The sequence below is a fragment of the Gavia stellata genome, chromosome 12 (assembly GCF_030936135.1).
Source record: "Gavia stellata isolate bGavSte3 chromosome 12, bGavSte3.hap2, whole genome shotgun sequence".
NCBI classification, from domain to species: domain Eukaryota; kingdom Metazoa; phylum Chordata; class Aves; order Gaviiformes; family Gaviidae; genus Gavia; species Gavia stellata.
In genome coordinates this window covers 17,945,993-17,960,625 of record NC_082605.1, presented here as the reverse complement: position 1 = coordinate 17,960,625, position 14,633 = coordinate 17,945,993, and the positions used below count along the sequence as shown (strand labels likewise).

Below are 14,633 nucleotides of genomic sequence, written 5' to 3'. Positions count from 1 at the left end.
AGTGATGGTACCTGAACACTGGTGGTAGGTGCCTTTGGTGAACCACCCATTTAGTTCAGAACTTGCCTTTTTCATGGTGGAGAGTGGGGAAGGTGTTGCCCCGAAAGTTATAAAATCATAATAACTGTGTATCTTGAACATCACAGAATTATTTTTAAGATGGTCTTTTTTTTTTGAGACTATCTTGATTTTTAGGAAGGGAAGGAATGAGCTGGTTTGGAAAGCTAGGCTGGATGCTTGGACTGCTGATGCTACTGAGGTGCCTGTGACAGCCCTTAAAAGAGGCCACTTTCTCTCCTGCAGTAACCTCACCTTCTGCTTTCCTCCAGCCCCAGAGACAAACTAGTTTTACAGTGTTTTGACATCAACAAAGCAAATAGCTAGGTTAGGGCTATCCCAAATGTCTGCTACTGCAGAGCCAGTCCTCATCCAAGCTTGCATTTTTTGATGTTGAACTGCCTTAAAAATCTGCCTGTAAGTGTCCCATAATAGGGTAGAGCTTTGGAAAATCTAGTTTTTACCTAGTCCTTTGCATGGGGGTGGTGTATGGGAAAATAGGATGTCATCAAGTAGACATGTCCCATCAGCCAGTCCATGAAGTTACTGACCTGCGTCTGTAATACAGAGCATAAAAAATAAACTTCTTACTAGCAGCTCATTTTTCTTTGCAGTGCTGTGGGGAAGAGAGACAGCAAGTGCTGGATGGCTGAAGATGAGTTGCTTTATGAGCCCAGTTATATGAATATTGTGACCATTGCTACCTGACTAGCATGTGTACCAGTCTAGTTTAATTCATTATTATTTGTAAATTCACACATTATGGTAACTCTGTAGCCATGGTTTCCAAAAAGATTAGGAGTGTGAGCTAAAGATCATGAAATAGTACCTCAAATAGCCTGTAGGTACCTTCAGCACTTGAGCTTTCATTGGTGTCTTCTCATGGTCACATGCATAACTCCCACTGATACTAATGGGAGTTGCTTGCACACACCAAGTGGGGAATAGTCCAGGAAATCACTTACTTGTCCTTCAAAGACACTGTATCTACACCTGTGACAAGCAAGAGTCACAACTGGCACCGTTTACTGTGAACCATTTCTGCTGAATGACGCTGATGTGTGCACCATGGAAAATGTCTGCTTAGGTTTGCAGTCGCAAGAGACTTTCATTAATCAAAGAAGCTTTCTCAAAGTTAGACTTTTTAAAAGTGTGTAAGTTCATCCTCGTGCATTTATCTTGCAGAAAAATTCTGAATCCAAGCTCTCGCTGATCGATGGTTGCATTAATTATGCACAAAAAGTTCAATTCTGCCAGCCTTGTTCACTTCGAATGCTGCTTTACCCTGGAAGGAATTGACTTGCATTATGCAGGTTGGACAAATTCACCTACAGTCTGAACTTCTGTAAAAGTCTCTAGGGAAGGTCAAGTTTCTGTTATTTTCAATAATAAATGAGATTCTCATTGAGTAAAATGATCCAGGAAATAAGCTTCAGCGCCCTGAATAACAGTTGTGTGGCCTCTAATGGAGAGCTGGGAAGAACCGATAGAATCGGTGGAGAGATGAATCTCTCCAAGCTGCAGGTCTTGCAATTCTAAACTCAGAGTTGGCTCCAAGGAAGCACAAGTGTTAATGACTTTATGTATTTTGAAGAATGTCTCAGAGCTGTGATTTTAAAATATACTTGCTTACAGTCTTGACCTACCTCAAATAAAGTTCTTGTAGGTGAAAGAGAGCTACAACTATAAGAGGAAAGGATGGTATTTGTGTAATAGACAAAATACTTTCTCACAACTCACAACAATGTTTGCCCCTCACAATGTTTTTTTGCCAAATGGGTGTTTGGAAGTGTTAATAATTGTGTTTTCCTCTTCAGCTCTGGAAGTGGCCTAATTTGGCTTAACGGTCAGAGAGAAAAAATAATAAAATAATAATTAATGTGATTCATTCATCTAGAAACTTAAACAAATGGCAATAGTGGTAGGAAAAATGCTATAGTGAACGTTTCAAACTTTAAATTTTCTGTTGAGGTATGAAGCGCCCTGAAAGTGTGAGTGGCAGTTCATCAAAAGGATGTATATTTCCATGGAATACTGGTTTTTTTGGCTGTTTCCAGTTATTACTCTCAGAATTGCTAAAAATATATGGGATAATGGATGATTGCTATGCAGAGCTCTAATTTGCTTTACTGCACAGTCACTGTGGGAAAGTGCTTTAGCTACTTTGGCTCTTTTGTGTTGCCTCGAGAGAGAATTTTACCCATGTGTTTTGCTCCAGAAGTCATCTGTTGTTTTTCAATGTATGCACATAAACAGCTCTTGCCACTACGCCTAAATATTGAGTCAGCAGTTCCCTCTGATGAAGCCATCACCAAGGACTGTCACGTTTATCTCAACAGATCAGCATCACAGAGCGAGTAATGCTATTAGCCCCAAAATGTTGTCTGCTAACCACAGAATCGTGGGACACAAGTGACCTTCTGCTCTTCCGCTTCCTAATCGGCTCTGAGCTTGGGCTGCCAGCTTGGCTGCTCTGTGCCTCTGTAACCCATCTGAAAAATGGGCAAAGTTTCATCTTCCCACCTTGCTCGAAGGCATTTTGAAGGTGAATATACTGACAAATGGGAGCTGATCAGATTTTTTGATGGATGTTGGAGGATTGGGTGTTCATTTTATTTTTATTTTAAATATTTAAAATGCCTGTGATTAAATTACGTCACATCCATTGGGCTTTGGTCACTCTCATCCTGCAGTTGCAGAGGTAGCAGGATTCCTCTGTAGTTCTCTCTTGTCTTTCTGCAGTGCTTCCTCGGTGGGGTGAGAGAAACGTTTCTTTAAAAACACTGGTTCCAGTGTCACATAATGATACAACACCAATCATGCTCTTGAATGTTTGAGCTTTATTGCCATATTTCATTTATGACTTCATCTAAGTACACATCTGTATGTCATCGTATTGGGAATTTAGGCTCCAAACAGATTAATGAATGGCTAGTCTGGTAATCAAGGCTCTGATTCACTGTGTCCTGTGGATTTACTTGAAATCAGGTAAAATGTTACTAGCCTTTCTGACTGCCGTGTTGCTCTGCCACTGGTTGTCACCTTCGTGAGAGCAGATGTGAAGAAAACGTGTGTTGCCCTTCACAGCCCAGCGTGTCAGCACAGGCCTCCGGTGAAGTCTGGCAGCCCCGTGCTGGGACATGCGGTGCTGGGAGGTGGGACTGCTGGTGCCTGCCAGCCTCGATGCCTCCACCAGGCCTGATGGGCAGCGGGGACCGCACATCACCTTAAATCAGCAGAGTGGCCTGAGTCGGAACCCCAGCTAAGGCCAAAAAAAAGTTGGTTTCTTTTTTTGAGCCACAAAACATTTATTACCTCTAGGCTGCTATCGTGTAGAAACTTGAGTGCGTGTTTAATGCAAAGCATGGAAATTGGTCTTGAAGCAATTGGGATACTCGTGTGCTTTGAACTAAGCAGGTTATTTGCAGCAAGCACCATTAGCAGTTCTGTACCAGCTTCTGGCTGGCAAAGTGGTTTCACCTACATCACTCGTCTGAAGGACTCAACACAGTTGTCAAAGGATAAATGCTTCACACTTTGAAAATAAATGCGAGAGTTTAGGTTTAAACTTTATTTTTTTAGCAAGGTCTTATCTGCTATATGACATCCTTGTCCTGAAGAAAAACATTCTGTCTCTCTGATAATCACTTGACTGTCCTCTAAGTCAAATAACATATAGATACTTTTGAGAGAATCTCGTCTCTGTGTTTTTCTAAAGCTTAGATCTGATTGTGTGTTTTCAGGCATTCATTTTCCAGGCGTGTACTGATCTAGTAGCATGCGAAAGCAGATTTCTGGGAAAACTGTCTTCTCAACACCCCAGATCACAACATCCTCCACCAACTGTGTCTAAGCCGAGGAGGTAGTTGTGGTTTTGAGGATTGCTTCCTTATCCTCAGTGTGATGCTGACACAGGTACGAGCTAAAACCTGGTGGTGTGTGTGTTTGTTGGGAATTGGAGGCAAGACAAGGAACAGCTCGTTTTGTTTGGGCTGCGAGACAATTGCCGAGGATAATTTTTGTGTGCTGTTTATTTATGTTGGATTCAAACCAGTGAGAGTGGGGACCTGGAGATACTCTGGAATTACCGCAGTGAAAGCGGGAGCTGCTGGCGTTATGGCTCTGTGTGGCATCTCGTGTTGTCTGTTGGTTATTCAATACCAGAAGGGCATTGGCAAACCAGCAAATGAGTTTAAAATGGCATTTAAAATTGGGGCACTTGCAGAAATGATTTGCAAGACGCTAATAAATTGACGGAGTGTGTAATGTGATGGAATGATTGTTTTGTGTGAATGCAGAGCTATAAAAGCCTACATGGGGACATTTAACAGAGGGAAGGTATAAATAGAAGTAATCAGATGAAATGAAGCAAAGACCATTTAAGCCAAACACTATGTCATTTTCCCCAGTTTAAGCACTGGAGTATTTTATAGGGGTCGTGCTTGGCTTCAGAAAGGCAGAGTAAAGCACCCTGTGGGTGTATATCCTATGAAATTCATAGGTGATGACAGGATTGGGAGGCAAGGTTTTTGTTATTTGTGTACAACTGAGAAAGCAATAAAATAAATGGAGAAGCCTGTATACGTTATCAATAGCATGACAGTTAGCTTCGGACTGCAGAGATGCAGAGTTACGTGCTACCTACCCAGCAGGCTTACTGTACCAGGGAATGTTTTAATTAAAAGTGAGGAAAATGTATTGTAACTTGTGTTTTCTTTAGTATTTTATCGCACTTACAAAACTATAAGGATTAATAATATCTTTCTGTGTTAGAGCTGGGGGTGTGGAATTTACAGCAAGGGAACTGTATAATAATAAAATATTCTAACAGTTTTCATTTCAGTGAGGTCAGAAAAGAATTAAAAGGAATGTGTTTGTTTTCTGTTACATTTTAACACTTCCAATTATCAATAGGGATGAATCTGAAACTCAAACACTAATCAATTTCTCAATGTTTGGCATTTTTTCAGCATCCTGAGCAGTTACCTAATCACAACATTACAGAAAGTGAACCAGGAGAATGTTTTCAACCATCTAAAGCGTTAGCAATCATGAAGAACTAAAGCATGCTGTGCATACAGAGCTACTGAAAAAAAAATACAGAAATTGGTAGCAGTTAAGAACAGGTAAAATGAAGGAGCAGGATCTGTAGAGAATAGTGCCTAAATGTGCATGTTGCTGGGTAGATTTGCTGTCTGTTCTGGTCCTTCCCTTGAGTTTTACAGTAAGTGCATCCATATGGCCACATAACTGCATGTTCCTATAATCTGCATACATCTTGCTATAGCCAATACATTTGCATTTATTGGTCAGTATTGAATATGAAGCTGGAAAACTACTAAGCAGAGGTCAAGGAGGATTTGTCAGGGAACAAGACCCATCTGAACCAAGGCTTGGTGAGTGGGCAGAGCTAAAAATTGAAGAGCCACAGGAGACTCGTGGCTTTCTAAGAGTGCGATGAGGTTATCGCAGTTGGGAGTCCATTAGGTTTGTAGCATTTTGCGGCTCTGGGCTAGGGGAGAAAGTATACTGTGGAGACAGTATCTCCACTGTACACTGTTCAGAGAAAAAGTGTGGTAATAATATATATATTATATATATATAACAAATATATAAATAACTGTGTTGATGTCTTATGGAAGTGTGATGGAATGGTGTTCTGTTTTTTTAAAAAAAAAGGAAAAAAGCTCTCTCTTTGAGTCTCTCTTTTCAGTAGACTGGATGTGGTCACTGAAACAAACTTCAGGCAATGCTCAAAGATAAATGTGTACATTTTATATGACTCTACAGTGGAATTTTACAGAGATTAGACTAATGAACTGATCTAGTTTTAGGCACATGCTGTTAGGTGAGGTGTTTTATTAAGACTTTTAACTGCAAATTAAAGGTCTGCTAGCGGGGCAATTAAAGTCAACAGAAAGAGTTTTATATCACACCCAACCAGGGATGACCCACATTGTGTGGTACTTATCTCGGCAGTACAAACAGCCTTGGAAGACAAACAGCAAGGGAGGTAAGTAATCTTTGTTGAAGCAGCTTGAGATATTGGACATAAAATAATCTCTTATTTATTACTATGGCTTTGAAGTGCAGAATATCTTTTCATGGATATATGTGCACATATGTGTGCAGATGTCAAACATTGGTTTTGAATAAAAACAGAATTGAAATACTGCAGGTGTTCGGTTTGTGTCGGATACTCCATTTATTATGAGCTTAATTACAATATCTGTTCTTAGGACACATCTGAAGCCTTGAAGTAGAACAGAAAATAGGATATGTTGTTTTGGGGAGATTAAAACTTTTTGGTATCCAAGTTCTAAAGAAGAGAGGTAAGTTTTTCCTTCCAATAGTTGTGGCAGCTTGTGTAGTAGTGCTGTTGTGGGGAACAAACAGACAGGTCTTGCTCCTGGGGAGATCTACAGCTAATCTCACTGTGTGACCGATTTACAGATACATGGCTAACAGTAGTTTCTGATGTGTTTTTTTAATTCTTCCTTTGATTACAATAGTCACTTATACTGCCCAAACAAGTTTTCATTATTTTTTTATTTTAAAAATCAAAACCGTCCATTGTGTTCTTGTTCACTGTATTTCTGCTTCAAGACTCCATGGCATGTCTTCCACCAAACTGGGAAATTCCTCCAGTACTTCATGGTGGGTGAAAAGAATTATGCAATGTTTACAAAACCTTTAAGTTTTCCTGGAAAGCCAGTGAACTCTTCTTATCTGACTTGCATGGTTTTGTGTCTCTCTTTGCTCTGTGACTTGGCAATTCATCTTTCAAGAGTTTACAGTATAGCCAGTCCTGACTGCGGTATTGGCCCCTCATCTTTCCCAAAGCCCTGTCCTCCCAGTTTTCTGTCCCTAACATTAAGCAAAAGGTTTGAGAGTGTTTTATTTTTTTACCTGTTCTATTACTCTACTCAAATATGACCTACTCAAAACTTGTACCAAGCCACATGAAGATCCAATAGTTAATGAAAAACAATTTTTAATACTACAGTGTCTTAAGCTCAGCCACTCAGCCAAACATGACAGGGAGCTGATGGGTGTTTTGTTTCTCAGCAGCTCTACTGACCTGTTCACAGCTTGGTTTTAATGCTAGCCCTTGACTTACGGAACTCTCAGACTGGGTTACACCTTTTCTTTGGCAATTTGTAGGAGTGAGATAGCTTTGCAAGTAGCCATGAAAAAAAGCAGATATAAAGCAAGATAGGTTGTACCTCCGAATAAACTACTTCCTATAATGCGGACATATAAATAAGACAATGAGGTACTTGTAAACAAGTGCTGTTTGCATGGGAGTGACCCTACATCCCAGGTCTCCTGTGACTTATTTCAAAGTAGATTTTAAGCACTCACCCCTCCACACCTTTGGCCTGGTGTGTTTAATACAGATGTGCACATTCGTACAGAGTAGTCATCTTAATCCATGTTGTGCTTTTCCATAGCTGTTTCAGGCATGCAGCGTAGAGCACTGCTGAGCCTCTGCATGGTAAGGCTGGAGATGGCTGATGTGGGGCAGCCCTGAGCAAGTGCTACGGGGATCAGGTTAGGCTTGGGTTGAGATAGTCCCGAGTGCATGATCTACAGGATTAAAAATAGCCAGCTAATAAGGGTGCTCGGTAATTATCCAGTGTGTGTATTTAATTTACCATCTTCAGCTGTAGCCTTCTCCAAGATAGACAAAATTTCTGCTGAAAATAACTATGACAGTTTTTACATAGAAGAAGGGCAGTCCTTTTGAAATAATGGTGTGTGTCATGGTTGTAGCATTATCTAGGCTTCTAAAAATGTATATATGAGAGAAACTGAATATAAATGCAAGTATATAATCACACTGTTAATTTACTTTCAGGTAATTTTACTTCCTATAAGTCACGTACACACTTACACAAGTGCCAATTGTCATTCATTTCTGTGCCAATATTTAAAAGCAGAACATTACAGTGCAATCTCATTACTACAGCTTTATTGATTTATAAAATTACACTTTACTACACTAATCCATATATTAGAAAGAATAAAATTGTGCATAGTTACAGCTAAGGTCTTCTCACCAAGGAGGTACATAGTTTGCTTTTTCATTAGTAGTTCACAATTTAAATTAGTGGATGTCATGCTGTTGGACTCCATGAACATAGGATTAATGGCAAACTCATTAGTTCATGAGGTTTAATCTTCTTGGTGGGTGTCCCACATCACGGGAAGTGAGAGGGATTCAGCTGTAGGTGTCTGGTGAGGTAACACCAATCACTCAAAGAGAGGGATCCAGAAGGTGAGCTGCTGCTATTGCGAACCCAAGAATATTTATTATTTATGTTTTATTTGATGCCAGAATACTCTTTTTTCCTTAGGAGAATGCAAATGAATGCTCTGAAGGACATGTGAAGAGGTTGCAATTGCATTAGCAACTGCCACACTGCAGGCGTACCATCGGTGGTGCTTTCTCTGGTCAGGGAGGGTGCTGCTGTATTTGAATATTTGGCCTAGATCCTTAAAAAGGTCTTTTTTAAGTGGCTTTCTTGGGGAGTGTGGCAAGTTTTGTACCCTTACTTCTTCTAGTCATCAGGTAATTATCAGTTTCTTTTAAATTGATATTACAGTCAAGAGCGAACTCGCCCATGCTGAATTGGCTTTGTGTTGGCATGGCATGGTGTTTTGCAACATATACAAACGAGCTTGCAAAGCCCCAATGCAGCAGCAAGTTATTTTTGTCCCTTTTAATCTGTTAGGCCCTGATCTTGATCTGTAGGGTTTCCTAAATCCCATTGATTTCTCTAGAATTAGGCTCCTGAAGTCCTTTGAGAGCCTGGGTCTGGCTGATCTTGTGCTATAAAACGGAAACAAACCCACTTTCTCTACCTCAAAACGCTACAAGGATAAATGTGTTGAAGATTGTCAATGTTCTTATTCGGTGGCAGTGAAGGCCACAGGAATACCAAAAATAGATTTAAAATGGACAAAAATAACTTGCTGCCTGGAGGGTATAAAAACTCCGAGCTGTTGCTGTGCGGCTTGGCTGAATCGTTTCTCCAGGGAGGCTCCGGGCAGTCAGTACTTCTTTGAGAGAAAGGCCAGAGAGATGCAACTGGACATGGCGCCTCAGAAAGAGGGAGAGCAGTTTTTACGTGCACTGAGGGTTGGCCTGCCATTGCGCGTGTGTGTGGCCGGCACAGTCCTTTGGGCAAGAGGGGATCCTCACGAGCTGCTGCTGTGGGATCCAGCTTTGGCCACTTAGTGTTGCTGGAAAGGCTGGTGGGAGCAGAAGGAGATACTGAGCTCTTTGTACAAATCCCTTCCATCTCCCCCTATAGAAGAAAAATTACTTTACACCACAGCCATGGAATGCATTTCTCTCTGAAATGTGTCTGTAGAAAGACAGGTTTGTCTTGGTCAGCTGTTTTCTGGGTTTAATCAGCCATTCCTGCTGACCATGGTGACAGAAATTTGCTTTTAGTACTGCAGTTATCTGTGTGGCCAGGAAGAGTCAATCAGCATCTGTTCCTGCGCATGCATCATTAACAGAGCTGTGAATTAATTTCTAGTGACAGACCACATTCTCCTTTGGACTGAATTTCTACTCCGCCACCGAGACACTTTGAATGCTTGTCACGTTCTTGCAGTTTATAGGTATCAGGTCACTGGCTAGAGAAGGGACAGACAACATTTAAAATCCCAAGAAGAGCTTCCTGAGTTTTGAGTTTGAGGAGAAAATTGTATTTATAAGCCAAGGATGTTTGGTTTGTAACAGACTAGACCTCTCTGAAACTTCCATATCTTCATGTAGTTACAACTGTAAATTACCCCTTACTCCTTACCATAGGTAAGTGGGGACCCACACATTTATAGTGGATAGCATAACAGTGTCCAAATACAATTCATTCTACTGTTGTTGAAAAAAAACAGTCAGTAGTCTTAGTTTGAATAACCCCAGAAGTCAGTAAGATGAAGTAGTTCTGTGTACAATGTTTTCTTACAGATAGGTTACACTTTATTTTTTGTTAATGTAGATGAGGCTATTTCTAATACTGTGCTGCAGATAAGTTCTGCCTTATGCTTGGCTGCTAATCAGGTTGCCTCTTCTGGAGACAGATCAGGTTGTCTCTGTCTTTTCCCTTCTCTGCTTGCCATTAGCAGATCTGTGGAGTTTGTCCTGCCTCCCAGTTATCTGGCACCATAGGTGACAGATGCAGGAGAGCCAAAGCAGGCTCTCCAAATTATCCTGTGACATGAGGGAAGAAGGTGACCTCTAAACGCTGTGCAGAGGGAATGGGGGCTGTTTTCCTAATATGTTTCTTCCTTGGCAGCTGAAGATTTTTTCAGTGTAGGTGATGAGAGCAGTCTCTTCTTGTTGAAGGAAGAAAAATACCAGTCTTTGAGAGCAATGGCAAGAACAGCATCCATCCTTCTAACCCGCCTGCAAACAGCCTCTCAGCAAACCCCCGCAACAGCGCTTGGTGTTGCAGCTTTGTGAGTCAGTAGCATCCCTGTACACTTCACATTAAAACCTTATTTACTACAGTTCCATTCACCTGGGGTAACCACCAGTGACTTGACTTTGTGTAAAATATGGTTGTAGCAACTGTATCATTACTCTGAGCGTGCAACTCCCACATTATCTGTCATGTTGAGAGAAGCTGGTCAGTAGAGAAGAGAAGCAAATGACTTGTGCTTTGATCAGCTATATTTTGGTGGCTCACCAGATTATCATTGCCAGCCAGTGGAATTGGATAAGGAGTTTGCAGAAATCATTGCTTTGCAAGTGGGCGATGTAGGTGTTCTGCACTTGAGAAGTCAACTTCTAAATTACTTGCTAGGGGCTGTTTTGGTGCATGGAAACAGAATTACTGCTCAAGAACTGTTTTTGTTTTACAAGAAAGTAATTGAAGTGACTATGGCCCCTTTGAAGTCTTATTTTTAGATTACAATAAGCAAAGATTCTGATTAATTTAGCAGCAGGGCATCAGTGGCTATTAACAGCTTAACATGAAGCCCTGGTAGATTGATAAGGAGCTAAACAGCTCCTGAATCACATATTAACAATCTGGCCATACTATAATTGAGGCTCATGTTGAGTAATTGTCAGCACGGTTGATAGGCAACACAACAACAGCAGCTATTTGTCTTTTAAATGGGCACTTAAATTATTCAGAATAATAGTCATCAGTACATCTGAGCCACAGTCCAGTTATTCTAGGCATGGATGACAAGCTTTAATTTAGTTAGTTTAGGTACAGGACTGGACTCCGTGGGGGCAAACTCACCTGTGTCTATAAGGAATCTCTCAGGTGGGCTCTCCAGCCCATGATGAGATCCCTCTTCTGCAGCCAAAGCATTAGCAGTGCATGAATAAACTAGGATGCATCTAGCTTGGGTGTGATAACCAAGCCAACAGCCAGGCAAATGTTTCACCTAGCATCTGAGCCACCCAAGTTATATGTAGTTTTACCTCCCCAGACCAAGAGAGAAGATAAAACCTGCAATGCTAAGCATAGCTTTATTTTTATTTATTTATTTTCTTAAGTCTGCTGTGGTTGCAGATGATTTGAGCAATTCCTCTGTGGATTTAATATCTGTAACTAGTTTTACATGTTGTGGGACATTCTAGCCAAATAAGAGTGAAAGTTTATGAACCATTAAATGTGCAGAAGGAGTCGGTAACCACTCAGTTGCTTCTCCAGTTCCTTTTTGTTATAGCATTAGCAATTCTGAGCTAGTCACACAGTGGGACATAGCTCAAATTAATTAGCTAAATTGCTACCTAATGGCAATAAGATTTGATGCCACTTAATATTTCAGTGCAAACATGGCAGGCAGGTTAACGTATTTAAATATGATTGGCTCGCCTTTCTTAGTGGAGTATCTTAGCTCCTGTTTAGGCTGTCTACAGCACTCAGTGTGCTCAATTAATTCTGCCATTAGCAGTGGTCTGATCTGCTGTTAGCCCTGATAAAATGTACAGTCATCTCCATAGCCCTCTCCTTCAGTGGTGACCATCCTGTGGTAAGGATGCTGAAATGCAGTTTAAAAGGGGGAGGGAGGGAGGACACACGCACTATGCTTTGTACATAATTAAGTCACGTTAATGATGGGAGACTTAATTACAATTTGGAGTTTATCAGCAGAAAGCTCCAATGGTAACTTGCAGCCTGCGATGGCGTTGGGCTGTGCACACACATGCTGCACGGTAGTTCAACAGTTGTTTCAGGCTGTGGAGGGGCTCGGGGTGGAAGGTGCTGATTATTCTTAGTGTCCTGTGCATGAGAAAAGTCATCGAGTTTGCTTACGCGCCTCTTGGTTTTCTTTTCTTTCCCCCTTTCTTTCCACCCACCCTCTCCCCCCCCACCCCTCTTGTGAAGCAACCCTTCTGGCTTTGTTGTAAGTGTGGTTTGTAATCATTGTACACATCCCAGATGGTTCATGAAAACTCTTTGAAATGCCATCTGCCAGGCGTGTGTCCAGCCGGCAGCCTGTCATTCTGCTACAAGAAAAACGGAGGCGGGTTTTCCCTTCCCCCTGCCTTTCTAAATTGCATTCAGTAACACTTGCTCAGATGTGAAGCAGGATAACAGCCCGAGCATCTGCAAGCAATCTTTGCTCTAGACAGCAACATGGAAAGTTGTTGGGTTTTTCGCCTTCGCCCAGATAAGATATTCTAACCAGTGTAGTTTTCATTTTCCCTCTGTTTGTTGCTGGAGACCAACAGGAGGTGACAAATGTTATCTCTGTGATGTAATGTTTTTCTTTTACGGGACGACTTGGCGTTTCTAATGCATTCAGCGTGTGTTGCAGGCAATCGCACTGATAGCAAGCACATCTGCGATTTTTCAACTTGAACATATTCAGGAAATTAAGAACACTGAGATGAAACAAATAGATCCATTAAAATGGCTCAGAGGAATTATGGCAGAGATATAATTGTCATGTCAAATAGGCAGCCAGCACTAGTAAACTGCTGACTGCAATTTCACTGCTATAAAAATTCAGAAGAAAAAAAAAAGATTAATAAATGCTCTCTGTGGGAAGATATAGGTAAAGAAAAGAAGGCAGCTTTAAAAGATAAAGTAAAATGAATCCTGAAGTTCCCTGATCTTTGTGTCTCATGAATGTGTATTGTCAGTTACTGGGAAAAAGTATGTCCCGATCTTTGTCATTCGGCTCGCGTGGCGCATGGCTCAGGGTGACATTTGACTGATGCATTGGACAAGGAGCACTACAGAGTCTAATTCTCACTTTCATTGTGCTCCAGGCATGGGACAGCTCCAGCACATCCTTGCACCTACTTACTGCTGAAGCTTTTCCTTCTTCCTCCTTACCTCTTGCGTGCCTGGTTTAGGGGAACCTGGCAGGGGTCAAAAGCCACGATGCCCTGGTGAGGGTCCTCACAGCCTGAACATCCACAGTGATGTTGGTGCTCAGGGAGGAGGTGCTGCATCCAAGCTGTGCTCCTTCATCCTGGGTGCCTGCATGCTCCTTGCATGCCAGGGAGGGACCTGTGTGGTCATTGCCTGCTCAGCCTCACTGCCTGCTTTTAGATGGAAATGCAGATGCTTGGGCAGAGAGGCACGTGGTGAAGTTCCAGTATTTCTCTGGTCTAGATCTGTGAAAGACATCTGTCCTCTGTTACAAACTACTTGGTAAAAATCATTGTTGTCTTACTGTAGGGATTCAAGAATACAAAGAATGCAAAATTGAATCCTTTCAAATAGGAAAGAGTAGTTCTGTTAGTACGGTGAAGATATCCATCATCATTTCCATCCCCTTTTTTGCTTTTCCTCCTCCTGCCCTCACCCACTCACGCAGCTCCAAGAGAAGGAATGATAGAAAAAGCACAGGAATTTATAGACTATCTGAAGGCTGATGATAAATAATAAAAAAAGAGAGAGTTTCTATTTTGAAACAAGAAATGGAGGATGTTCGAGAAAGTGGATGTCTATCAAGGAAATTAATCTAGTGATAGTCTTTCAAGGGTGTCACACTGTCAAGACTGACCTCTTGAACAGTCTCTCAGATGAATAGGGCATAAGCAGACTTTCCGCTTCCCTGGCGCTTGAGGAAAGCATTTGCCAGATGCAGGCATGGTAAATTTATGCTCTTTCAACTTCTGAGAGCTGGAATCTTCCCAATTAGTTTCCAGAAGCACAGCTTCTTCATACTTTCTTCAGTCCTTTTATAGAGGGCTTAAGAAATTGTATGCACTGAGAAGGCACTGCCCAGGGGCCGGAAGAGTCCCACAGAAGTGAGAAATCATGCTTCATTGAATGTTAGGTATGGTTTCCACATCTCTAGTTATTCCCAAGCCAGCAAATTGGTTGCAGCCACAGCACTTGGACACCTCCAACTCTCTAATGCTGCTTTTTCTTCTGAAGTTCAGTTTCCTATACCATCTGTAAATCTGTCATTTATATTTAATCTCAGATGCACAGAATCCAGCCATCTCCTAGCCTCCGAAGTCATGGAAGAAAAAGGCTATTGAACAGAAATTGATCCTAATCAATTAAGCTGTGCTCAGTGAGACCTGAAATGCAGTGGCCCAAGCCATCTTAGCAAAAAGTCATGAAATAACTCAT

The 14,633-nt window shown here is 41.5% G+C and overlaps 1 protein-coding gene across 1 annotated transcript in view; it reads left to right on the top strand.

The window, feature by feature from the left end:
- MAGI1 (membrane associated guanylate kinase, WW and PDZ domain containing 1) overlaps window positions 1–14,633 on the top strand; it is a 355,632-nt gene that overhangs the window by 250,559 nt on the left and 90,440 nt on the right. The window lies entirely within an intron of this gene.